The 25,000-nt window shown below is 49.6% G+C and overlaps 1 protein-coding gene across 7 annotated transcripts in view; it reads left to right on the forward strand.

The window, feature by feature from the left end:
- Positions 1 to 25,000, forward strand: part of LOC119595425 (transmembrane and coiled-coil domains protein 2-like) — a 178,794-nt gene that overhangs the window by 32,182 nt on the left and 121,612 nt on the right. For 4 of the 7 annotated variants that reach the window (XM_037944521.1, XM_037944526.1, XM_037944520.1 and 1 more), the window contains one exon: positions 16,113 to 16,277. The exons of the other annotated variants lie outside the window; for them this stretch is intronic. The gene's annotated coding sequence lies outside the window, so the exon portion shown is untranslated. Of the gene's footprint in view, positions 1 to 16,112; positions 16,278 to 25,000 lie in introns of those variants that run through there. 7 annotated transcript variants of the gene reach the window in all.

The following is a 25,000-nucleotide window of genomic DNA, read 5'->3' on the forward strand; positions in this document are numbered from 1 at the left end:
TCTCTTTTTTACCGGCCGTGACAAGCCAGAGCTCTTGGTACACGCTCTAATCCTGACGCGGAGAGCGGCGGTGGTGGTCGCTCTGCGCTCCGAGCTTCTCGAGGTTGACGATCGCAGGGTCGATTTCTTTTCTCACGGCCGTTGTCATGGCTGGTGTCACGGGTAAGAGCGCGTGTTTTTCCTTCGGCGGGAGCTCCTCCTGGGCGCGGGGGAAGCCAGGTGCATCGGTGTATGTGAATAGTGTTCATTGAGGCGGAGCACCTGACCCCGAGGGCGTGGCGGCGGCGAAGAGGGCGGCGCTGAGGGGCCACACCCGTGTTAACCGAAGTGGCGTAGGAAAAGTCCTAAAGTGATGATTGGTTACGAGGTTGCACGCTCCTATTAGCCTGTGCGAGGGAGCCTTTACAGAGTGGCGTAGTGGCGCCGCCGTAAGTACTCAGGGTGTTGCAGGTGTGTTCTCTGCGAGAGTGGCGCTCCGCACTCTCGTTCGGGGACGGGAGAGGAGGAAGGGTGAGGGGAGTGAAGAGGAGGGTGAGTGTCTCGCCACGGGGCGTTACATCAGGTCGTCTTCGCATGACGTCACGTGTGGGGCTCTCCTTGCCATCTGTGGTTCTGTCTCGTCGCTCGGACATGACCCGTAACTAATGACACTTCGCTTGTACAAGGCCGGTGTTCGTTCTTATCTGAATCGTCCCCGCGAGCGCCGGTCTGGCTCGCAGCTGAGGCCAGGGACCAGTGTCGAGATTGTGATTGTATTGCGTATTGAAGTGAATTTCTCTGTGTTTATTCTCTTTGATCATTATGGATGTTATTGCATTTACTGAAATGATGGTGATGGTGATAAGGGGGAAGATAGTAATTATGATAATTATTATTATCTTATGAATGTATAGTAATCATTAACAGTATAGTAGTATGCCATTATGAATTTGTGCGCTCACTATTATTGTCCAATTTTACCCTAAGTTTCGATGAATGTTCCAGTGTTTGTTTCCGACGTAGAAATCCTGTGAAATTGTTGACTGAGACGTCCCTTCCAGACTGTTGCATTTTGTATTGAGGAGTTCAAGTCAGGCGAAGTTATCGAATGACCCAACTGTGAGTCTGATGAGTGTATGCGTGTATCGTGTATGTACGTATGTTCGATACTTGATTCGTATTTCAAAGGAATACCAGGTCACATACCTCTCAGTCTGACAGTCGCCCCAGTTTTCGCAAAAGTGTAATTCAATATGAGTAATGTGTCTCCCATTTTCTTTTCTCTCTCTTTTTTTTTGGCTGGATGAATTGCAAGCCAGCACCCACCAGTCACGGAAACAGTACCGTGATTAGAGCGCGAGGGGAGTGGAGGGGGGGGGGAGGGGGGGAGAGAAGGGGATATCTATAACGCAGGTAGTTGAGGTCCACAGATTGTGCGGAGGACGCTATCATTAGGGGCACCTCGGCTTGTGCAACACGAAACAAATGGCTTGGGTCGGGAACCGTTGTAGTTTACGTACGTGCGTCTCTCTCTCTCTCTCTCTCTCTCTCTCTCTCTCTCTCTCTCTCTCTCTCTCTCTCTCTCTCTCTCTCCTCCCCCTCTTTCCTCTCTCCTCTCTCTCTCTCTCTTGCTCTCTCTTCTTTCTCGCTTTCTTCGCTCTCTCTCTTATCTCTCGGCATCTCTCTGCTGTCTTCTCTCTCTCTTTCTCTCCCTCTCTCTCTCTACCTCTCAATCTCCCCTCTCTCTCTCTCTCTCTCTCTCTCTCGCTTTCTCGCTCACTCTTTCTTTTGGCATCTCTGTTTCTCTCGGCCTCTCTCTCTCAATAATCCTCTCAAAGTCGAAATCCTCTCTTTCTCTCTCCTCATTTATTTATTTTTGCTCTGTATTTTGAGTGAACACAGCCGGCAAAACATATATTTTGCTAACATTCAAGAGAAGAAATAAAAAGTCCAGTTATTATACTACTTACTGGTTTGCTCCCACGGCGGTAGAGTATATGTCCTATTAAGTCTATTTATAGGCCAGTAGTGTGTTGCCACGTGAACCGCGTGCGGATAAATCAACATGCAGAGGATGGCTGAGAGCTGCATGTTTACGGGTGTCCTCGCATACCTTCCTCCCTCACCTTTTGAGTAACTTGTCGTTCCTGCGTGTGGATCAACCTGTTTTTTTTCTCTCTCTCTCTTTCTCTCTTTCCTTTCTCTTTATCTTTCTCTTTATCTTTCTTTTTTTCTTTCTCTTTTCTCTTTCTTTTTCTCTTTTTCTTTCTCTCTTTCCCTTCTCTTCCTTCTTTCCTCTTTCCCCCTTTCTCTTTTCTCTCTTTCTCTCTCTCTCTCTCTCCTCCTCTCTCCTCCCCCTCTCTCTCTATCTCTTTTCTCCTCTCTTCTCTCTCTCTCTCTCTCTCATCTTCTCTTTACTCTACTCTCTTCTCTTCTTTTCTCCATCTCTCTCTCTCTCTCTCTCTCTGTCTCTCTCTTCTCTCTCTCTCCTCTTTTCTCCTCTCTCTCTTCTCTCTCGCTCTCTCTCTTCTCTCTCTCTCTCTCTCCCCCTCTCTCTCTCTCTCTCTCATCTCGTCTCTCTCTCTCTCTCTCGTCTCACTCTGTTTCTCTCATCTCTCCTCTCCTTCTCTCTTTCATCACTCCCCAATTCAGTCCCTTCCACCTTGTTTTCTCCCTCGCCTATCTCTTTTAGCGTGCGTGTTTCTTTCGAGTATTCGCTTACGATCTTGTTTATACATTCGTGTGGACGAGTGACCTTGCATGCCTGCCTGACCTAGCCCGCGTCCCCGGAGCGGCGGCGGTTTTCGTTCGGTATTGACCTCCCGCGAGTGCGACCTGCCTTCCTTCCCTCCCTGCAACACCGCCGCCGCCGCCGCCTCGCTGCAAGATGCGTAGTTCGAGGTGAAGGGCGGGAGGAGGGCAAGGGGGAGGGGCGGGAGGAGGGCAAGGGGGAGGGGTGGAAGGAGGGCTAGGGGGAGGGGCGGGAGGAGGGCTAGGGGGAGGGGCGGGAGGAGGGCAAGGGAGAGGGGCGGGAGGAGGGCAAGGGAGAGGGGCGGGAGGGGGTGGAGGGCCGGATCGGGCGGGTTTTAGGGGTCGTAAGGTTTAGGGTGAAATCTTTAGGGGAGTAAACGGGGGGAGGAGGAGAGATGGCAAGTGATTAGTACAGGAACCCAATTTTGAATTCTGTGTATGAGTAAATGTGTTTGTTGTTCTGGCGCTGTCTGCCTTGGTAAGTTGTGTAGGTGTGTCCGTGGGCGGGTGTAGGGCGCGAGGGAGGAAGAGGAGAGAAGGGCAGAGGCGGCTGGACTCCTGCCAGTGTTGGGCGGAGTGTATGGGTGATCTAGGGGGGCGAGCGAGGGGAAATAGGGGGGGGGGACAGGCGGGGGAAGAGTTGAGATTCGGACGTAAGGACACACACTGGCCCGATTTTTAAATTTTCTGTTTCCCGGGTGTTCCTCTGTTCTTATTCTTATTCATTCTACTTCTCCTCTGCCCTTTCATCCCTATTATCTCCCTCTTTCCTCCTCCTCCTCCTCTTCCTCCTCTTCCTCCTCCGCCCTTTCTTTCTCCGTTATTTCGCTCGTCCCCCCCCCCCTCTCTCTCTCTCTCTCTCTCTCTCTCTCTCTCTCTCTCTCTCTCTCTCTCTCTCTCTCTCTCTCTCTCTCCTCCTCTTCTCTCTTCCTCCTCTCTCATGTCCTCTCCTCTCTCCTCTCTCATTCCTCTCCCCCTCTCCCTCTTTCTCCCTCCTCTCTCTTCCCTCTCCTCCCCTCTTCTCTCTCCCTCTTTTCCATCTTCCGCCTACCGCTTGTCCCTCCCCTCCACGTCTCCTGCCCCATCTCTTCTCCCTTTCTTTCCGAGGCGTGCATAGTACGTGCACACATATTGGACCAAAAGGATTATGACAACAACCTCAAGGTACGTCACCACCCGGTAGTGAGATGTAATGTGAATCAACAAAGGGCCTGGATGTGTGTGCATACGAGCACCAGAAGACGTTGAGAGATGTACTGTGTGACAGACTACTAGGTTGCGTCGTCTAGCAAGGGGGGGAGGGCATGCGATAAATATCTGCTTCGCGATAGGGGTCGTTAGTAGGGAGGGGCAAAGAGAGGGGAAGAAAAGGAATTAGGATATGTGCTTGTATGTATGTAGCTCGTTACAGCCCTTGCATTTTACTTTTCAGGCCGTAGTGGCACTTGGATTCGCTCTGGTTTGTCTTGCTCACGAGGTTTATTGTATGTTACGGACGCACTTGTTTCGTTATGCACGATTTCACACATGATTGTTTATAAAAAGTTTTATAGATAGGCACTCCTTTCACTACTGACATCACTATCAGTAGATTAGGTGCTGCTTGATTTTGGTTCTTTGCTTTGCACTGGGGGTTATTAGATATGCAGTCTCTCCCTTTGCCACGTAATGTTCTCATTTCGTCTTCGTTGCGATTGGAGATTGTGATTAGATTAATCACCTGCTTGTTTGCGGAGCACTGCAGACGTTTTGTGGCGTCTGCAAACAATGCAAAGACTTCTTTTTTAACTCCGGCTTATTGACATTGTGCACCGTTAGGAGCGACGTAAGCTTAAGCTGCTGTCTTCTTTCGCCGGGGTCATTTGCTTTCTCGATTCCGCCTTTACTGCTTTTCTCTCTCTTGAATTATTTATAAGTAAGGCCTAAGCTGTCGTATTCTCGTTTATTTGTGTGTCTGTCTTTGTTTTTTTTGTTTTTAAGGACTCTTGGTTATACATCAATTGTAGTTTATTAATATTGCATTGCTTTTGTTCACTGTCTCACTAATGCTGCAACATTTTATATGTAGAAAGGAGTGGAAAACCTAGACGAGTGTGTTTGTGTGTGGTTTGGGGGGGGGGGGGCTTGGCTAGGACAATGGAAGGCTTTTTGGTGGAAACTAGATACGCCTACTCTGCAGTGACGTCATTAGGGAGCACATAAAAGTTAAGAAGGTAAGGAAATAGGAGACAAAACACACTCGTCCGTGGATGATTGCTTTTTGTATGCGTGTGTTCTTGTGTGTGTATACATACAGTCATCCATAGTTATAAAGCGTGACGATATGCGTATATTAGGTTATCAACGGAAATAGATAACTTCATGCAGATACGACCGCCAAAGCCACAAAGCTGAGCAGAAGGCGTTATTCTTATTATTTCGATGAACTCCTTAGCGTAAAATATCCAGGCTGATCCAAGCGGCAGGATCAGCACCCCGTCGTAGCGAGATCGAAACCGCGTAGTGACAGCATAATAGCGGGACGCTCGGCAGGGCAGCGCCCCTCCCCCCCCTCGACCTCATGCCTATTCATATGGGGCCAAAACGCCGCCATTAGAAAACCATTTCAAGGGGGAAAAGTTTTCCCCCAGACGCTCGAGAGGCGGGGTCCCGTGGGGTTTTTACGTCCCCTGTTGATTCGGAGGGGGGTTGGAACAAGCGGAAAAAATGTTTGGGGAAAGAAAAAACGCCATGAAAAATACGCTCACGAAAAGAGAGAGAGGGCTGAGGGAGAGAGAAAAAGAGATAGAGAGAGAGGAGGAGGGAGGGAGAAAAATAGAGAGAAAGAGGGGAAAAGGGGAGGGGGAGAAGAGGAGAAAAGGAGGAGAGAGAGAGAGAGAAAAGAGAAAAAGAAAAAGGGGGAGAGAGCAGAGAGGGGGGAGGAAGAAGGAAGAGAGGGGGGAAGAGAGGAAAAGGGGAGAGAGGAGAAGAAAGAAAAAGAGGAGAGAAGGAGAGAGAGAGAGAGGAAGGAGAGAGAGAGAAAAGAGGAGGGGAGAGAGAGAGAGGAGGGAAGAGAGAGAGAGGAGGGGGAGAGAGAGAGAGAGAGAGAGAGAGGAGGAGAGGGGGAGAGGAGAGAGAGAGAGGAGGGAGGAGAGAGAGAGGGGAGAGAGGGAGGAGAGAGGGGAAAAGAGAGAGGAGAGAGAGAAAAAGGGGGAGAGGAGAAAAAAGGGGAAAAGGGGGAGAAAAAGAGGGGGAGGGAGGAGAAAAAGAGAAAAGAGAGGAAAAAAGAGAGGAGGAGAGAGAGAGAGAGAGGAGAGAGAGGAGGGAGGAGGAGGAGAGAGAGGAGAGAGAGAGGAGAGAGGGGGAGAAAAGAGAGGGAGAGGGAGGAGAGGGAGAGAGAAAGGGGAAAAGGGAGGGGAGGGAGAGAGAAAGGAGGGAGAGGGAAAGGAAGGGGGAGGAAAGAGGGGAGGGGGGAAGGGAGAAGAGAAAGAGAGGGAGAGGGGAGGGAAGAGAAGGGGGGGAGGGAGAGGAGAGGGAGGGAGAGGAGAGGAGGGGGGGGGGGGGGGGGGGGGGGGGGGGGAGGAAGAAAGAGAGGGAGGGAGAAAAAGAAAGAGAGGGGATGGGGGGGAGAGAGAAAGAGAGGGGGAAGAGAAAGAGAGGGAGAAAAGAAAGAGGGGAGAGAGAGAGAAAGAGAAGGAGGGAAAGAGGGGGAGAGAAAGAGAGGGGGAAGGGGGGAGAGGGAAAAAGAGGGAGAAAAGGGGGAGAGAGAAAGGGGGAGGGAGAAGGAGGGGGGGAGAGAAAGAGGGGGGAGGGGAGGGAGAGGGAGAAGGAGGGAGAGGGGAGAGGGAGGGGAGAGAGGGGGGAAGGGAGAGAAGGGGAAGGGGTGAGAGGGGAGGGAGGAGAGAGAGGAGGAGGGGGGAGAGGGAGGGAGGGGAGGGAGAGGGGGGGAGAAAAAGGGGGGGAGAGAGAGAGAGAGGGAGGGGGAGAGAGAGGGGGGGGAGGGAGAGAGAAGGAAAAGGGAGGGGGGAGGGAGGGGAGAGAGAGAAGGGAGGGAGAGAGGGGGGAGGGAGAGAGAGAGAGGGAGGAGGGGGAGAGAGGGGGGGGAAGAGAGAGAGGGAGGGGGGGGAGAGAGAGGGAAAGGGGGGGGGAGAGAAAAGGGAGGGGGAGAAAATGAGGGAGGAGGAGAGGGGGGGGGGGGGGGGAAGGGGCGGGAAAAAGAGTGGAGGGGGAAAGGAGGGGGGGGGGGAAGGGGAGGAAGGAAAAGAAAGAAGGGGGGGTGGGAGAAGGGGAAGGCCCCGGCGGTTCCCCCTTTGGGTTCCCCCCGCAAAAAGGAGGGGGAAGGTTTTTGGCCCCGTTCGCGGCTCCCGCACAGGGCGTTGGCCGGGCTCCAATGACCCCCCTTTTGCCCCTCAGCCCGGGGGGGGCCCCGGGAAACCCCCAAGCAAAAAAGACGGGCCCGGTTTTTTTCCCTTTTTGCCCCGTTTAAACGGCGGTCCCGCCAGGGGGCCTTTTGGCCTGTTCTTTTTAACTGGCCCCCCCCCCCCCTTTTCCTTTTTTTTCCCGGGGACCCATCCCCGAACCCCCTTTCGTTTTCTCAATTTTCCCTATTCCGCAAAATTTTCCCCTTCTTTTCCCTTTCCCCCGTTTTGCATCTTTTTCCCCCCCTTTTTTTTTCGGGCCCCAAATCTCCCCGGGGGTTTATCCTTCTTTTTTTTTGGTCTTTCTTTTTCTCATTTTTATCCCCCCCCCCCTCCCCCCCCCCCCTTTTTTCCCTTTGGGATCCTTTAACGGCCTTTTTCCCCCGGGGGGTTCGTACCCCCAAAATTTTTCCCTCTCGATTTTCCCCCAGGAAAAATTTTTTCGCACCCATCCCTTTCCCCCCCTTAGCCCCCCCATTTTCATTTCCCCCCCCCCCCTTTTGGGCCCCCTTTTTTACCCTCCCCTCCCCGGTTTTCCCATCTCCCCTCCTTTTTATTTGGCCCCCTTCCCTAACCAAAGGGTTTTTTCCCCCTCACTCCTCCCCTTTTTTACTCATCCCACATCTCCTTTACCCCCGGCCCCTATGGATTTTAAAAAATTGTCCCCTTGCCTTTTCCCCCCCCAGGCCCCCCAAAAATGGGACCCCTTTTTGTCCCCATTCCCCTTCGCCCCCCAACCTTTCCCAAAACCCCCCCCCCTAACCCTTCCCTCTGGGCCCATTCCCCATTTTCCCCCACCCGGAATCTTAACCCCCCCCCCTTTCAACCCCCCCCGGGCTTTGGGATGTCCGGAGGGTTTCTTTTCAAATTGCGGGGGTTTTTTTTGGGGGGAAAAAAGGGGGGGGGGGAACCAAAGGGCCCCGGGAAGCCCCTTAACTTCGCGGGTTTTTAAAAGGGGAAAAAACTCCCCCTTTCCCCCCTTTCCCTCCCCTGCCTCCTTTTTTGCCCCTTTTTTTTCTTTCCCCCCTCCTCGCCTCCCCACCCTTCCCCAACCCTTGCCCCTCCTTTTTACCCTCCGCCCCCAACTGCCCCCCCACCATTTTTTCCCCCCCAAATTTTTGTAGGGGTTAAACTTCTGGCTCCGGGGGTTGGGTTGCCGGGGCGGGGGGCAATTGAGGGGGGGGGGGGGGGGGGGTAAAGGGGCGTAAAAAGGGAAAAAAGAATTTTGGGGAAAGGGAAAAAAAAAAAAAAAAAAAAGGGAAGGGAAAAAGGGAAGGGGAAGAGGGTGGGGGGGGGGGGCCAAAAGGGGGGGAGGGGCCGGGTCGGGGAAAGGCGGGAAAATAACCGAGGAGGGGGGGGTGGGGGGGGGAAGGGGGGAAAGCTGGTTTAAAAAAAAACCCCGGACGGAAATTCCCCCCGGGCCGAAGCCCCCCATTCCCAAACCCCTGGGGGAGGTCTTGGGTCCATATTAAAAGAATATAGCACTCCACTTTCGCCTTCCCTACCCCTGCCATGCCCTACAATGCCCCTCCTTCTGTCCCAACCACTGCCTTGCACCCAAACCGTCTTCCCAACCTCTGCCCCTACCCTCCGAAACTGCCACCCACATTCTTGGCACTACAGCGAGAGAGGGGTCTTAGTGAGGTATATAGATCTTCTGAGACTCGGGCGTTTGTGTATGTCCGCTTGTTTGTGCGTGTGAGTGCAAGTGTATTTGGGTGTGTTTGTTTGGGGGCAAAAATGAAGAGAGAAAAGAGGGACAAAATGAAAAGTGGAAAGATCATGTAACTCATGCCGGGTTTTGAATAGGCAAAAAAAATCTGAACTTAGTGCCGACCTCTATCACCTCCCTGCTGCTCCTCTTTCTGCTTCTTTTCGTTTGCTTTTCCTCCTCCTCATCTTCATCCTCTTTATCCTTCCTCCTCATCTTTTCCCGGCTCCTTCACCCTCCTTGCCCCTTCCTTTTTCTAGCTCCTCCTTTCTCACCTATTTTCTCCCCTCCATCTCTCTCCTTCCACCCCCGTGTGAAACTTGGCTGCTCCTGCGTCCTTGGTCCTGCACGTGCGGGGGCATTAGAGGGCGCGGGGGGGGGGGGGGTAAGGGCGTCAAGCGAGAAGAAGTCGAAGGAGAAGAGGGCGTGGCAAAGAGGAGGGGCGTCGGGGAAGCGGAAGGTACCGAAGGAGAGCGTGAAGGGATTGCGGTAGCGACGGAGGCGCTGGCCGTGCAATTTTAGGTATATCTGTGTATCTTAGATAAGCCTGAGATCTTGTTTGGACAAGGGATTGCAGGTGTAGTGGAAGGTAAACGCGGGCAGGAGGGGGCGGAGCGGCGGAAAAGTAAAACGGAATTGATATGGATAATTAGAAGGGCGCAGCAAAAACCTGCCACGAGCCTACTGGTAAGTCTCAGCCGAGGGGAATTGAATGCAACAATTCAAGCAAGGTGCAGGCAGAGTCCTCCGAGATTGGGAGAGCGTGCATGCAAGCGACATCATACGGGCTGGCCAAGATAGGTGTAGGTTGGTTGCGTCGAAATTTAGCACAGTTAAGATTCTGTCGCAAAGTTGGGGGGAATTCAATTATGGAAGTCCATAGTGATGTATTTGTATTGTCATAACCTACGGGTAGACAGACAAGCACGCGCTCGCACACGCACACGCACACGCACACGCACACGCACACGCACACGCACACGCACACCACACACGCACACACACACACTTACACGCACACTTACACACACACACACCTTCACACACACACTTACACTTACACACACACACACACTTACACACACACACACACTTACACTTACACACACACACACACTTATACTTACACACACACAGACACACACACACACACACACACACACACACACACACACACAGACACACACACTTACACTTACAGACACACACACACACTTACAGAGAGAGAGAGAGAGAGAGAGAGAGACGAGAGCGAGCGAGAGAGGAGAAGAGAGAAAAGAGAGAGACGAGGCGATCGACGAGAGAGCGAGAGAGAGAGAGAGAGAGAGAGAGAGAGCAGAGAGAGACGAGAGAGAGGACGAGAGAGGAGGCGGAGAGAGAGAGAGAGAGAGAGAGAGGAGAAGAGGAGAGAGAGGAGAGAGAGGAGAGAAGAGAGACGACGAGAGAGAGAGAGAGAGCGAGAGGGAGGGATTGCCCATGTGTATGCGTACCATTCTACGAGTATCCTAGAAGCTGTTTGTATTTCTCTCTTTGTTTATTTATATCACGAATGCGGGAAGAATCCAGGACTTCGCTATAAGGTGGTGTAGAAGTGACCCTTGCCTCCCCTCCGCCGCTTTGTTTCGCTTGGCTCAAAGGGAAGGGGCCGTAAAGGTAGCCCACCTTTTGAGCACATATATGAGTGAATGCGTACGAATATGTGCTGTGCATGTGTTGATATATACATATATACACGTGTGTGTGTGTGCGTGTGTGTGTGTGTGTGTGTGTGTGTGTGTGTGTGTGTTTGTGTACAATTATTATTTTCCTTTGCCCCGTTGTACGCGCCATTCTAAAGGAATCGCGGCCGTGCGTTCGGAGTGAGCAAGGGCGGCGTTGTTACATAAGCAACGTAGGCGAGGTGTGGAAGCTGCGTGAGCATTGAGCCAAAGCCGCGAGTAGAAACGGAGTGTGCTTGCAGTATAGTTATCCGGAATACGCAACGGCTTTTGGAGTTGCCTCCTTTATGAAGGGATTGCGACATGTATACAGACTGCTTGAAAGTGTTTGCACGGGATGGATATAAAGGGAGAGGGAGAGGCGAGGGAGGGGACTGGAGCTCTAGAGGGAGGAGGAGAGAGTAAGAGGGAAAGCCTAAGTGAAGGAAAAGGACAGGGAGGGAGAGAGCGAGAGCGATATAGTGAAAGGAAGATGGAGAAAGAAAAAGGGAAGAAAGGAGAGGAAGATGGAGGCAGAGGGAAATGAATCAAAAGAGAACCCGAGCATGAGTGTTTAGGAACGAGAGAGAGAAAATAAAAGGTGACAGAGAAAGGGTGAGAATGAGAGTTGAGAATGAATGGGGGAGAGGGGAAGAAAGATAATTACACATGGGCAACTTCAGTGATAAAACGGAGAGTAGCCTACGTCAGATGCCATGGTTGTGATTAATCAGATAACTTCATGGCACACGTTTCTCCAGCTGTGCCAACGGGAAAAAGCGCAGGCTGGGAAACTTTTCGAGAAAATTCCGAGGAAGTATGATTTATTTTTTCTCTGTCATTTTTTCGATGTCGCGCCAAGGAAACGGATGCTGCGGTTAATCATATACCTTTAAAGAGAATGCGGTGTTCTTGGAGACAGCCGAGACACGAGACGCGGCGCTGGATGCACATAAGGGGACGTTATTACTGTCATTATTCGTCGAGAAGGAGCCTGTGTTGCCAGGAAAGTAACTGTCACGGAAACGAGCGTATTTTCCCTACCGGCTAAAAAAGAACCCAGCGAATGGAGTGCCTGGGGCGTGGTGGAGAAGGGGGGGGGGTGTAAGGGGGGGGGGACCGTACCTCTGGGGGGAAAGTTTAGCGCACCCCACCTGTGCCACCACCACCATCACTGTCCTTGTGTACCGTTGGCCGCACTTCTAACAGCTGTTTTCCTCGAGACTTGGTAACATGGCAACGGGAGGACAGCAACGTCCAACCCGATAGATTGTTTGGATATCCCACCGCTCCCCCCTTTCCCCCACTTCTCCCCCTCCTTCTCCCCCTATCTGCTACCCCCTACCCCCACTACTGAGTTGGTGTCAAAGGTAGAAAGTGTGTGCGTGCGTGCGTGCCTGTGCGTGTGTGTGCAAGTGCGTAAGTGCGCCCTTCCTCTCCTTTTCCTCCTTTTTCCTTCTTTCCATCTTCATACTATTGCTATTCTTCCCCTATCCTCCTCCTTCTCCTCCTCCTCTCCTCCTCCTCCTCCTCACTCCTCCTCCTCCTCCTCACTCCTCACTCCTCCTCCTCCCTCTCTCTCCTCCTACTCCTCCTCCTCCTCCTCTCCTTCTCCTCCTTCTCCTCCTCCTCCTCCTTTCTTCCTTCTGCTCTCTCCTCCTCCTCCTCTCCTCTCCTCCTCTTCTCCTTCCCCACCCTCCTCTACCTCCTCCTCTCTCATAAACACTCCCGGGACTACGCCAATAACGTCTCCCGGAATGTTTCGTTTGCCGTTCTCTCTCCCTCTCTCCACTGCCCGCCCGACATTCGGCCAATACTCCTCTTTTCCCTTGAATGTGCTGTTTGGGTCCTCTTGTCTCCGTCTCCTCCTCTTTTTCCTCCTGCTCCTTTCTTTTGGTCAGAGGTCGCCCGTGTTTTGCCCTTGTGATCTGTTTGCGGATCCTGCTTGTTTTTGATTTTGTTTTTGTTTTTCTTTTCTTTTTTTGTCAGGAGGTGTCGCTTCGTAGGTATTTGTGTTCTTGTTTTGGCGGTCTGTTTTGTTTTTAGGTCGTGGGTCCGCTGTATATTTTCGGTTCCTCTTTTTTTCAGAGTGTGAACTTTGTGGCAATTGTTTGTTTTGATATTCCGGAGGATATGTTTTGTCTAACATGAACTGTATATTTTTTCATTCTCTGTAGCTGTTTATGTTTCGGTCTACGAGTGCTTCAACGTGTCAGTAGAAGCTGAGGAGTGGATGATCTGTTTTTTTTTTTTTCTCTCGCTCCATCTTTCTCACAGCTTGCGCATGCGTATGAGTAGCGGCCGTAATAGTCACGAGGTAGATGCCAGCGGCGTCGTTGTGATGCTAGAACAGCTTGTGCTGATGGAACAGCTGTGCTGCTCTTGAGCTCGGTATGCGATGGGTGCGCAGATGGGAGGAGGGGAGGCTTATGAGGCGAACGGAGAGGTTAGGCTGCACGTTGATAGCTGTTTGAAGACGTTAGTTTCTCCCTTAGCGACGCCGGCGCACTCGGCCGAGCTTGTTACATTCTTGTGGAGGGGAAAGGGGAGTTTCCCCTCGCGAAGTGCGGAAGGACCTCTCTCTCTCTCTTCGGCTAGAGCCATACCGCACGTTTTTCCTCTCTTCATATTCTTCAACACTGTCGTCGTCTTCTTTCTTCCCTTTCCTCTTCCTCCTACTACTCAGCTTACACATGACGAGAAACGCCGTCAATGAAATGACCATCAATCAGAATCATTACCATCACGCTCATATGTTCCACACAGCTGCAAATGACAGGGATGTGGCAGGCGGGAGGTAGAACAGCCCGGCGTAATTCTGTAGGGTGGAAGGCGAAGAAAAAATGTCTTAGTTATCAGGCCACTTGACTCCCAAGACCGGAAAGTCAGAGGGGGGATGGGAGGGGGAGGAAGGGAGCTGTCGTAGTGGCGTTAAAGGGAAGGAGGTCAGAGGGAGAAGAAAAGGGGAATTGGGAGTTAGGGATGATAATAGGGAAAACAGGGTAAGCTTGACGAAGGGGAAAGGGTAAGAAGCGATTGGCAGAGCACAGTGGAAACATAGTGATCTACATGAAGAGGGAGTGATGGCGAATGAGGTGATAAAGGAAAGAGTGAGTCACCGAGGTGGAAGCAGAGAAGCCTACGGCGACATTAGAGATGTAGAGGGACAAAACAGAGGGTAGGGGAAGGAGAGAAAAAAACAAATGGGTACGTGGATTAAAAGAAAAGTTCGACAAAGAATGTCAGGAACGCGCGGGAGTTCAAAGGTTTCGCGAACGTCTTGCCGTAGCCCCTCGGCACGTGTCAAACAGCGCCTTGGGACATTCATTCCTGATCGGTCTCGAGAGCTGCACGTGAGTTTACAACCCGAGGCGCGACTGGCTCTATTAAACTGATAGGCAATTGGCTGTTTAACTAAATCACGCCCAGTACACACCAGGGCCGCATGCCGCTGGCTCCTGCTCTGGTGTCAACTACTCATTTACAGTCTTAGCTAAGGTCTGTTCTCGAGGCACTAAGCGGGTGTCGCGGATGACGTGTGGGGTGGCTGTCAGTGCGGGGTGACGGTTGGGGATTTTTGCTTTGTTTTTTGTTTTGAATTTAGGAAAGTTTTAATCGTTTTGTGCAGCGAGGAGGATCTACCTTCGGGGTTCCAGTGTTCTTAAAGTCGCGAGGGCACTACTACCTAGTCCGCAATCCCCCCACCCCTACCACCACCCCCTACCCTTTCCTTCATTACGCATCAGAGTGCGTTGCTGGATGACGTGATACATTCCCCTCTGACACCGATTGATATTATATCAGAAGATTACCCCCTCCCCCCCCCGCCCCCGCCTCCTACACCTCCCCTATCATTCTCCATCTCTTCTCTGCCCCTCCTCTCCATCTCCTCTTCCTCGCCGCCTCTCCTTCTCATCTTTCTTCTCTTTTTGGTCTCTCTCTCTCTCTCTCTCTCTCTCTCTCTCTCTCTCTCTCTCTCTCTCTCTCTCTCTCTCCTCCTCTTCTTCTCTCTTTCTCTCTCTTCTTTTCTCTTCCTTTCCGTTCCTCCTCATTCTCTCTTCCTTCTCTCTTTTCCTTCCCTCCACTCCCCTCTTCTCCTCTCCTTCTCTCACCCCCTCTCTTCTCTCTCTCTCTCTCTCTCTCTCTCCTCTCTCTCTCTCTCTCTCTCTCCTCTTCTCTTCTCTCTCTCTCTCTCTCTCTCTCTCTCTCTCTCTCTCTCTCTCTCTCTCTTCTCTTTCTCTTTTGTTTTTTTTTTCTCTCTCTAATTTATTGATATTTAATTTATTTACCGATTCTAGGGGCTGCCTCTGATCACCCTATGATATGCAGGGCGTTAATCAAAGGGCGTCGATGGGGGGGGGAGTTCTTCGATACGTCATTTGCATTCCAGGCTGTTTATTGCTGACCTTTGACGTGTGTGTGTGTGTGTGTGTGGGTGTGTGTGTGTGTTGTGTGGTGTGTGTGTGTGTGTGTGTGTGTGTGTGTGTTGTGTTTGTGTGGTGTGGTGTGTGTGTGTGTGTGTGTGTGTGTGTGTGTGTGTGTGTGTGTGTGTGTGTGTGTGTGTGTGTGTGTGTGTGTGTGTGTGTCTGAGAGAGAGAAAAAAAATGAGAGAGAGAGAGAGAGAGAGAGAGAGAGAGAGAGAGAGAGAGAGAGAGAGAGAGAGAGAGAGGAGAGAGAGAGAGAGAAGAGAGAGAGAGAAAGAGAGCATGAAAAAGTTAAATCCGGGCTCACCGTGCCATCGCAACATCAGCCAGCTGCGCGAGGACACTGCCAGGAAACACTTATATGGTTGATTCCCTTGCCCTCGACGAGAGGCTGGCCGGAGGATTGACAGGTTAATGACATGTGATTCTTGTCTTTGATCCTCCCTCACGACTCCCACCCCCACCCCTATCTCCCCCACTCCCACCCCCACCCCTATCTCCCTCATCTCCCTCGCCCCTCTCTCGTAAGACTAGGGATAATGACGTTTCTGGTAGACTGGTTCCTTGGGCATTTCCTGCGTATTCTGGGTGGTGGGGAAGAGTATGCGCGGAAGAGGGTTAGTGTGTCGTTCATTAAGGCCACTTTCTTGGTTTTACGAATAGACAGTAGGCTTGTCTTTGTATCTGTGTTATGTTTTTTGTGTTGTTCGTGTTATTGTAATTTTTTGTTGTGATCACTTTTTTTTTTTTACATCAGATTTTCCAAAAGTCATCCCCATGTAAAGGGTAAATAAACCTGACAGAGCCCGTATTATTTAACAATTGTCGAAGACTTAACAAAAAAGATGATAGTGCAAATATAATGTAATTTTTTAAATCAATCATTCCTGATAAAGGGAAACAGGAAAACATTTTGCAAGCGGTGTTATTATTCTCATTATCTCTATCGTTATTATTATCGTTGTTTTTGGTATTACCACGCGTTACACTTGCGTGTTTTGAAGCTTGTTTTTTAGACAGTGACAGTGGTTGTTATCACCAGTATAAAAAAAATAATTATTACTTTTATTGTAGCATATTCACTGCATAACTATTAGAAGAATAATCCCAGAATTGTTAAACAGTATCAGTAACTTCATTTCTCTGTTTTCAGGTAACTTTTGGGAGTGCCCCCTTTGACGGTCGCCGCTGCCGGACACCCGCGATCCTTCGTGGGCGCAAGTGCGGTTGCCGGACGCCCTTTGCTCACCCCGCGGAGAGGCGCACCGCCGTTAGCTCTTGCGTCGCAGCGTGCGCTCACGGCCGCTGGGCAATTCTGGTAATGTCCCCTGGCCAGGGTGTTTTTTTATGTATTTATGCACACACGTATATATACATATATGTGCATCTCTCTCTCTCTCTCTCTCTCTCTCTCTCTCTCTCCTTCATCATTTCTCCCATCCTCTCTCCCCCTCCCCTCCCTCTCTCTTCTCTCTTTCCTCCATCTCCCTCTCCTTCTCTCTCCCTTTCTCTTTGACGATGCCCATGTTTCTCGGAAGGCATGAGGAGTATGAAGAATTCGTTATGATCAGGCGGTTTTCCTACTTCACCGTATTACTGTCTTGTCCTCGCAGATCGTGGCTCTCAAGTATGGCCCTTGGCTTTCCAGGCCGGGAGAAACGGGAGGTTTAGGGTCAAGAAAGGGTCAAATCATAGAAAATGAAAGGACTAGGATTAATCCCTTTCCATTAACGGAGCAGGGCAGGTGGAGGAAGGCCAGTAGAGAGAGAGAGAGAGAGAGAGAGAGAGACAGACAGAGAGAGAGAGAGAGAGAGAGAGAGAGAGAGAGAGAGAGAAGAGAGAGAGAGAGACAAAACAGGCAGAGAGAGAGAGAGAGAGACAGAAGACAGAGAGAGAGAGAGAAGAGAGACAGAAGACAGACAGACAGAAGACAGACAGACAGAACAGACAGACAGACAGACAGACAGACAGACAGACAGACAGACAGAGAGAGAGAGACAGAGAGAAGACGGAGAGAGATAGAGGGGGTTGGCTGAGATAAGTATACACGGAATTGGAAAAAGACTTCTAACAGCTCATCGGCTTTTCGTATTGGCTCACCTCCGTGGAGTCTCAGCATGTATATCAAGATCTCGAGGGCATTAAAGTTAAAACCGGTAATGCAGGCTGGGGGGGGGGGGGGGGAGGCTAGATCTTTCGGTTGTGGTTATCATGTGTGTTTTGTTTTCGATCATCTTTCCTTGTATGTGCCGGTCATTTTTCTCGAAGCGGCGTGCTTTGGGAAATATTTATTAGCCGGGTAATGCGCTGCGGTGTTGGCGTTGAGATATGACTTACTTTGGCACTGGTTTAGGATGTTCACGCCCCCCTTGCTAGAGCTGTGACTGTGCGTGGGCTTTGTTAGTTTTCTGATGCCGGTGTGTGTGCAAACGATATGCCAGGATGGAAGGTGTTTTTTTTTTTCATAGGTCCCAGTCGAGCGCGGTAAGAATCACGTCGCGTTTAACATTACACAAGCATCCTCTTGGTTCCTGTTTTCCTTTTTCGGATTAGAGGTATTGAATATCATGAAATGTTGGGCTCCATCATCTCGTCAGTTTGCGCACTCTCGGCGGACGGCAACGGCGCCCAGTGGAACCATGCATGCCTTTAATGTTTTTGTTCGAGGCTGTCATGCACCGGGTTCTGTGTTCTCGAGGTAAAAATATCCTGACAGCACATCGGCGTTCTGGCTGAGCCTACGCGAAAAATTTTGTGGAAAGCGACGTTTATGCACGGCGGATATGAGAGCGGGAGACTGACAGGCTGATATTCTGTCATCCTCAGAGTCTTGTTCGTAAACAAAGGAAGGGGGAAATAAAACGAGACAGCCTTTAGAGGAATTTTCCAGGCCAGATATTGTAATTCGAGAGCGCGAGGCTGGTTTATCCGGTCGCTCTTGCCAGCTCATGACCAAGAATGTTATTCAAACGTGCGCCTTGTTGCTCGCGGCCCATGAGGCGGAGGCGGCACGGGCGTCGAGGGAGCCCTGGGCAGTTTCTGTTGGTCGAGGCACGCGGGGTATAGCATGACGAGCTGCGCCTCGTGTTCCAGCTGGCTACCACCTGCCGCAAGCCGAGCTTCTTTTTTTCTGTATGGCAACACTTGCTGTTGACGTGAGCGCATGTGTTTATGGATGGTTTATTGAACCTGTATTCGGTTACGGGTTTGTATTGCGATGTTCTGTAACTATTTTCTTTCTTTGTTTCTGTTTATTTGGAGGCAGAGGGATACATGGGTTAGAGTTTATCAGCAAGTGGGCCGGGTGGTTTAAAGCATTGTGCTAATGAGTTAAAGGGCATGAATATTGAATTAAGCAGTGAGTTTGCACTATTACACGTACTTTCGTTTGGATTTAAAGAAACGCATTTTCGCAGTTTTTCGTCGATTGTACTTGGGGGCGGTCGAGTGGACGTGCGAACCGGATTATGCGCAATCCGGCTCCCCGTTAGAGGACAGTCTGGGTGAAGCACATGTTTCTTTATCACGTTGCAGGCAGCTGAAGGAATCATCTAGGAGAGTTTTCGTTTTGCGAGGTAGAAGTGTGTAGTTGTGTCGTTCGATTAAGGTAGAAAATAAAAGGAGAAAGAGCAAGGACTGGAATCAAGTGAATAAGGATGGTTTGCAGGGCGCTGGCTACGTCTGTCCTATGGAGGTTGGGATGTCCACGCCGCTGTCGCCGTCCTTGGCCTCCCCTTCCCCGCGTCCCCTCCTCTTCCTCTCCTCTCCTCTGCTCTGTTGTCCTCTCCTCCCCTACCATCCCCTTCCTTCTTTTTTACTCTTCCTTTTCTCTCTTTCTTTTCTCCTCCCCTATCACGGTCTCCTCCTCCTCATTCTCCTTATCCTTCTCCATATCCTCCTCTTCCTCCATTTCCTCTTCCTCTCCCTCCACTTCCGTCCTTCCCCTTTCTTTGGGGCAATGGCCAAACGTCATCGATTGGGGTGTTGGACTTTGGGGTTTTTTTTTTTCTGTATTTTTTTCTTTTTCCCCGATTTTTCTTCTGTTAGTTGGTATGTCTGTAATGACCCAATCATTTCAGTCGCTTTTAACATATTTTCAGTTTTAAATTTATGTATCATCATTCCATACATTATCAACGCCACGGCCGTTCTCATTGAGCGTCCTTGTTGTAGACGATTGTTACTGTGATGAGCCGTAGATATGGCATACCGAGTGCTTGTTTCGATGGCAGCTTAGCCACGTGCTTTGAGGAAGCAGGCTCGCGAGCCCAACCTTCTCGGAGTAACGATTGGCACAGATCCAGCCCCTCCACGCCTTGTGGCATGGTAACGGCGCCGAGGCAACACGCACACACGCACACATAAAATACAAGGCACATGCAGTATACAAACACGCACACCAAAGACACTCGCAAGCTTTAAAAGGGCCATAATTAAAAACCCCTGCAAATGCATGCTCACAAACACACCCTCAGACAAACGCACCTCCCCCCCCCCCCCCACACACACACGCACACACATCTAAATCACTCATATTATCTCGTGGTCATCAGGCCTCCAGTGCCGCGATTGCCGTCCAGCCGAAAGAAGCGTCCTATCTTTTTATTGTGTTAGAAGGGAAGGGAAATATTTGCCGTATTGATGATTTTTCGTACTCATTTTAGTTTGATGTATATTTTTTTCTGTAGCAGTTAGTAGTCGTGGGAGGGTTCGGTTGATGACTGTCGTTCATTATCTCAATAGCGGTGTTGATGCGACGGATTAGCCAGTGATTGCGGTGGTACCTGGCGATTGTTTCTTTGTTGGACACGAAAGCGGCGATGTTGATGATGATAAACGTTTGTAGTGATGATGATAAGGATGAATATCATTGTAGAGATGGGTAGCGAGTAGTCGAAGGAGTTGTTAAGCAAAAACGGAAAAAAGCATAAATGATTTTTTTCCCTGTGTATTTTTACTCCCTGGTTTCCCCCCCCCCCTTACAAACCCCCCCCCCCCCCCCCCTCTCTTTTACTGGCACAGAGAGCACCTTGCCAATGCATGCCTTTCTAATAATACATCCCTGCTGTAATAGGAACACACACTGTTTATGTTTGTGTCGGCATATGTCATTTTATTTGGGTCTTTTGCTCAACTCTATTTCTCTCTCACTTCTCTGTCTCTCTCTCCTCTTCTTCCCTCTCTCTCTCTTCCTCCTTTTCTCCTCTCTTCTCCTCCTTCTCTCCTCTCTTCCTCTTCTCTCTCCCCCCTCTCTCCCCCTCCTCTCTCTCCTTTCTTCCCCCTTCTCTTCTCTCTCTCTCTCTCCTCTCTCTCTTCTCTCTCTCTCCCCTCTCTCTCCCCTCTCTCTCTCTCTCTCCTCTCTCTCTCTCTCCTCTCTCTCCCTTTTTCCCCCCTTTCTCCCTCTCTCTGAAACTATGGGGGAAAGGGAGCTCCATAGTTTTATATGACTTCGTCGGGGATGGAGGGGGGCGAGGGGGGAAAGAGGAACAGACTAGAAAAAAAATAAAAAAAGGGGAAAGAAAAGGGAAAAGGGAGAAAGAGAAAAAAAAGAAAGGGGAAGAGAGGGGAGGGGAAAGGAGTTTTTGGTATCCCCGTTTTTCATGTTTTAACCTACTGCTACTGCGTTATCTATTGGTGTCGTCCCAGATTCTTGGTAGCGCCACGCGTGTTCTAGGCCTGAGGGAGAGAGTGGTAGAGAGTAGAGAGTAGGGCAGGGTTTTAGAGAGATGAGAGACAATCAGACAGACAGACAGACAGAGAGAGAGAGAGAGAGAGAGAGAGAGAGAGAGAGAGAGAGAGAGAGAGAGAGAGAGAGAGAGAGAGAGAGAAAGAAGAGAAGAGAGAGAGAGAGAAAAACGAGAGAGAGAGAGAAGAGAGAGATAGAGAGAGAGAGAGAGGAGTTTAAATAAAAGAGAGCTTGATGAAGAGGCTACGAGGCTGTGAGTGGGTGATATATATAGATAGGCTGGTAGATATATTCCGGTAACTCTACAGTATATTGATTACTTTCTTGCGTAGGGGGCGAATAAAAAGCGGAAAAGATGTTAAACGTGGAGGGGTAGCTGTAAAGAGAGTGAGATTGAGATTGGGAGTGAGAGTGAGATTGGGAGTGTGTGTGTGTGTGTGTGTGTGTGTGTGTGTGTGTGTGTGTGTGTGAGGGAGGGAGGGGGGAGGGAGGGAGGGAGGGAGGGAGTGGAGAGAGAGGGAGAGAGAGGGAGGGAAGAGGAGGAAGGGGAGGGAGAGAGGTGAGAGAGGAGAAGAGAGGAGTGGAGGAGGAGAGGGGGATGTAGAGGGAGGTGAGGAAAGGGTAGGTGGGGGGAGAGAGAAGAGAGAGAGACGAGTTGCGGAGTGGGCGGTTTGATGGCGATGTTAATCTGTTGAGGTGGTGAAGAATAGTGTTTTTGATGATCTTTAGTTGAGAGAGGGATAGAGGAGGCGATAGAAGTGGAGTAGAGGGATGAGATGATAAAGTTACGATCTTTATGTAACTCTCTTATGTATATAGGAAGGCGACATGAGACGAGGTAGAGCTTAATAATATACTAATAGACAAAAAGATCAACTAATACATGATCTAGAAGGTAGGAATAGTGCAAAGAAAATGAAAACACGACATTTTTTTGAGTGGACGACGGGGTTGTGGCCGCCCACCCAAGAGGGGGCTAATTGCATTACCTCCCTACTTATGAGTCACGTTGGTTCGCGCCCCAGGTGGTGCTTGCGCCATACACATCCAGGGAGAGCACGAGAATGGAAGGTTTAATGTTTTTTAGTGAACGGAAAGAAGGTGTGAAAGGACGCCTGGTCGGAGGGAATGGAAGCGAAACGGAGAGAGAGAGGAGGAGGCAGAGGAAGGGAAAATGTATGTGTAATTGTGCATGTGTGTCGAAGGTGTTTAGCAGCGTCGGAGCTAACTGCCTCCTGTCCCAAACAGAGCCACAGTGGCGTTTTGGCGAGCTTAGTGGTACAGACGGGGATTACACGCTCTTAAGGTTTTTGCTCTTCCCTCACCTGAAAGGCTTCTGTGAATGTGCGCGACACGCGGCCAGTCACCTTTTATGTTTACACACGCCAACACACGTACGCGGAGAAGCACGCACATGCACATGCATGCGTGTGAATATTCGACAAACCCCTGGGGGACTGACGTAGGTAATCGGAGAGGGAGAAGAATTAAGTAACCATGAGTGGAATGTGAAGGAGCTGAGAGAGAGGGAGAGAGTGAAAGGAGTAACCATGGGTGAATTGTGAAGAAGCTGAGTGAGGGAGAGAGAGAGAGAGAAGGGAGTAACCATGGGTGAAGTGTGAAGTTGCTAAGAGGAGAGGGGAAATGAATAATTATGACTGAAGTGTGATGGTGACAAGAGGTTGAGTAACAACGAGTGAAGGAGCTTCAAGGGGGAAAGAGGGAAAAGTGAGTAACCATGAGTGAATGTTGTTGTTGCGAGGCAGCGCGCAGATGAGTGCATATACAAGTGATTTAGAATAAACGGTGTTTGCACGCTGCCGTTAAGAAAAAAAAACAGTAATTTTTGCTGTTTTGTTCCATTACCGTTTTAGCTTGGTTGCATAGTCGAACCAGAATACACTTTGTGGTGCTCTCGGCAACTTTTCTCTTGTTCCTAAAAAGGGAAAAGAAAAAGAAAACAGAAAAAATAGAAATAATACACATATTTGTGTGTTGTGTGTGTGTGTGTGTGTGTGTGTGTGTGTGTGTGTGTGTGTGTGTGTGTGTGTGTGTGTGTGTGTGTGTGTGTGTATGTGTGTGTGTGTGTGTGTGTGTGTGTGTGTGTGTGTGTGTGTGTGTGTGTGTGTGTGTGTGTGTGTGTGTGTGTGTGTGTGTGTGGTATATATTCATTTTTCTTAGAAATGAAACTGTGCCAATTGGGATAGCAAAAATAATTTTATTTGCGATGGACTATATCCTCACAGGAGCTTAGTTGGATAATTTGTGCCATGCTATTTGCAGTTTGCGAATTTTAATCTGAGCTCTGTGTGTGTGTGTGTGTGTGTGTGTGTGTGTGTGTGTGTGTGTGTGTGGTGTGTGTGTGTGTGTGTGTGTGTTGTGTGCGTGTGTGTGCGTGTGTGTGTGTGTGTGTCCGTGCCCTCGTGTAGGCGTCTTTTGTCTCTGTGTTTGAGATAGGAGCACACATGCACACCAATCTACTTTCTGTTATTATTTGCGCGGCCCATTTATAAATTTTACGTTCGCTTCACCCCGAGCGCTCACAGCTCATTTTTAAAAGCTCGTCTCTTCCTTGTGAAATGACAATCAGGCGCCGTGAGTCTTTTTTTCCTCCTCTCTCTCTCTCTCTCTCTCTCTCTCTCTCTCTCTCTCTCTCTCTCTCTCTCTCTCTCTCTCTCTCTCTCTCTCTCTCTCTCTCTCTCCTTTTTCTTTTTCATTCATGCGAGCTCAGGCTAATAGCCCGTCATTGCCACGTGCCTTGTGCATGTGCATGTGCATAGGAAGATGCGATCGGACATTGATTGCTTCGTGTAGGCGATTAGATATCGGAAAATCTCATTGTTTATACTTCCCATTCGTGTGATATGCTGATTCTTTTTAAGCGTGGCTGATTGAAATAAAATCCGTTTTATGTATTATACTTGATGCATATTTGTATGTGAGTTTTTATATCTGCTTTCTCTCTCTCTCTCTCTCTCTCTCTCTCTCTTTTTCTCTCTTCTCTCTTCTCTCTCTCTCTCTCTCTTTTTCTGTCTGTCTCTCTCTCTCTCTCTCTCTCTCTCTCTCTTCTCTCTCTCTCTCTCTCTCTCTCTCTCTCTCTCTCTCTCTCTCTCTCTCTCTCTCTCTCTCTCTCTCTCCTCTCCTCTCCTCTCTCTCTCTCTTCTCTCTTTTTCTCCTCTCTCTCTCTCTCTCTCTAATATATATATATATATATATATATATATATATATATATTTATATTATATATATATATATATATATATATATATATATATATATATATATATATATCTTCCTATATGTGTGTGTGTTTATTCGTATATGCGTCTCTTGGATTTAATATTAATCTGTTTGTTTCAACCCTTTCGACATTTCTCATTGGTGTGTTTATTCTTGAACTTTTGGCTTTGCTTACTTGGTCGAGCGATGGTAATTTCTCGTGCAAACTCGAAGAGAATCCTAAGATGACATCCTAATGTTATCCTCCCGTTTCTAATAACGTTACGGTTGTTTTCTGTGACGCTCCTCATTTCTCCCATATCCACCAACTCCACTCGCATACCACATCACTCCACTCGCACTCCAACTCACTTCATTCACCCCCGATATTAATCCAATTACCAACCACCTTACTTCACTCGCACACATCACTCCATTCGTCCACCATATTACTCCTTTCGCACACCACCTCCTTCCTCTCAATCATCTCTGCGTTCTCCCACACTCAAGAACAATCTTATGGAATTGGTTATAGTTCTTCATTTCTTTTCCACTCTGTTCCTCGCCATAACCGAGTGCAGGGCTTGTTCGAGATGCGGCAAGACCTTTGCTTTTCAGCGCTGTTGTCTCTTTTAGGACAAGGTGTGATTGTGTGGCTGTGCTTGCGTGTGTTTTTTTTGTCCATGCATGTGCCAGACTGTGCGCTTTGTGTTTTGTGGTTTTTATTCTCCCTCCGGTGTTTGTTTGGTTTTTGTTGTTTCTTTTCTGTCGTGGTAAAATGGCGTTACCAAGGAAAATATCCTGAGAAACCCGGCGTGTCATTGCTGGGAGTGTGGTCGCTGCTTTACCCCGCCCTCTCTCTTACTTTCCTACCTCCTTCTCGCCTTCTCGCTTCTCCTTTTTCCACGGCTCACTCTCTACTTCCCATGTCTTCTTTCCTTCTTGCTTTCTCCCTCTCCCTTCCCTTCCTCACTCCCTGTCCCTCCCCCTTTTTCATGTTCCCTTCCCCTCGCCTCCTCCTCCCTAGGGACACCCGCAACCGCAGATGTCAGCCGCTAAGCTTTTCCTCTGAATTCTGGACTCTGGCGTGTCATTAACGTGTTGTGCTTCCGGGTGGGATAAGTTGTGATTTGTGG

The sequence above is a fragment of the Penaeus monodon genome, chromosome 36 (genome assembly GCF_015228065.2).
Source record: "Penaeus monodon isolate SGIC_2016 chromosome 36, NSTDA_Pmon_1, whole genome shotgun sequence".
Taxonomy (NCBI): domain Eukaryota; kingdom Metazoa; phylum Arthropoda; class Malacostraca; order Decapoda; family Penaeidae; genus Penaeus; species Penaeus monodon.